The sequence below is a fragment of the Seriola lalandi genome, unplaced genomic scaffold, assembly GCF_002814215.2.
Source record: "Seriola lalandi dorsalis isolate HSWRI2012SDOR001 ecotype SW California unplaced genomic scaffold, Sedor1 jcf7180002035464, whole genome shotgun sequence".
NCBI classification, from domain to species: domain Eukaryota; kingdom Metazoa; phylum Chordata; class Actinopteri; order Carangiformes; family Carangidae; genus Seriola; species Seriola lalandi.
In genome coordinates, this window is record NW_019506040.1 from 1 (window position 1) to 1,499 (window position 1,499).

Genomic DNA, 1,499 nt, shown 5'->3' on the forward strand with positions numbered 1-1,499 from the left:
GAGCAATCTCTCATAGATCCTTTTTGCCTACAGCCTTTCTTTACTTGTTTTTCATTGGGTACTTTGAAACTCAACAAACACACGAGAGATTGGCAGAGAGAGGTGAATAATATGTGAAACCGCTGAGCTACCAATAGATCAATTTCAGCGTTGATCATATTCACACAGGATTTGTTTCTCCTCTTTCCTGCTCAGGCAACATCTCCCAACACTTTCAGTGTGAACAAAGTGGAACAGCGCCTCCTAGAGCTAAACAGGCAGAGTGCAGCAGCCAGGGGTCGACTGCTGGAGCTTATCGAGCAACAGAAACAGTCTATTTCCTCCAAAGTTTCTCCCTCTGTCTCGCCCATTCCTGCCTCTGCCTTGAGCCCACATACAGCAGGTACATTGGGCCAACCTGACATGTCTCTGTCTGTCTGATCATCTATAATGGTTAAAAAATAATAATTGTAATCATATCATTCTCAGTTGGAGGAGGAAGTCCTGAGCTGTCCATGCTGCTGCCTGCTCAGGAGCTTCTGTCACAGGCTGGTGGTGAGAGACGGTGAGTAGCTCAGCTGGATGAGAAGGATGCTAATGACAAGTATTGGAAATGATGGACTCCCCAGAACTTTTCACAAGTCACAAATCACAAGCTTGGGCTGCGATAGACAAAACATATGAAATCATCTTATATTATCTGCCCAGATGAAACCCAGGAGTCAGTTAATTTGATCAACTGCCCACAGTAACAACCATCTGACATGCAGTTCGGAAGGAGTATAAATCCTACTTTAGTGGCGACTGAACTGAACTGAAACATGAAATAGATATGTGGACTCTCATCAACAGTAGAACATGAGGATTCATATCTTTTGGTAGATAACAATTTGCATGTGTCTGTTACATGATTTCTGAGCATTGAAGTTCATATTTGGTTAACAGATTAGAAAAAATCCATTACAGGAGTAAAACAAAAGAGTATGTATTATCATATTGCCTAAGTCATATTAAATTCACTTAAATAATAATGTAATGACAGACATTTTATCTGTGATTTGACATTTGTTATTTTTCATGTAGTGGATGAAGTTTTTCAGTGAACTGAATGACTGTGGTTAGTAAGAACAGGGCTGACTCTTCTGTACATTTTACATTAATGTATTTCTTTGCTGCAGATCTGCTGGTTCTGAAGCGTCTGCTCACAGATTTGGAGGAGAAACCAGTGATGGGAAAACACAGGTACACACACACACACACACACACACACACAAACTGCAAATCACATGGATGTGCTCAGATTTCACCAAACTAATCACTGGAATCTAAAACTCTAAAACACATTTTCTCAACAGATGGAAAAGCAGAGAGAGCGAGAAGGGTGGTTTTCCTTGTCTGCTCATGTGAGATGACAAGAAGAGGACTTATGATTCACCCTGAGAAATCAGAGGACATTTATTTAAACCACATTTTTTAGTATTTCATCTATGCATTTTAATGACTGAATTAAATTTGTTGAT

The 1,499-nt window shown here is 40.0% G+C and overlaps 1 long non-coding RNA gene across 1 annotated transcript; it reads left to right on the forward strand.

Annotated features, from left to right (window-relative positions):
* Positions 1-47: 47 nt before the first annotated feature.
* Positions 48-1,438, forward strand: LOC111647535 (uncharacterized). The gene is made up of 4 exons (XR_015436158.1): positions 48-382; positions 469-544; positions 1,158-1,221; positions 1,335-1,438. It is a non-coding gene; the product is annotated as an uncharacterized LOC111647535 (long non-coding RNA).
* Positions 1,439-1,499: the final 61 nt, after the last annotated feature.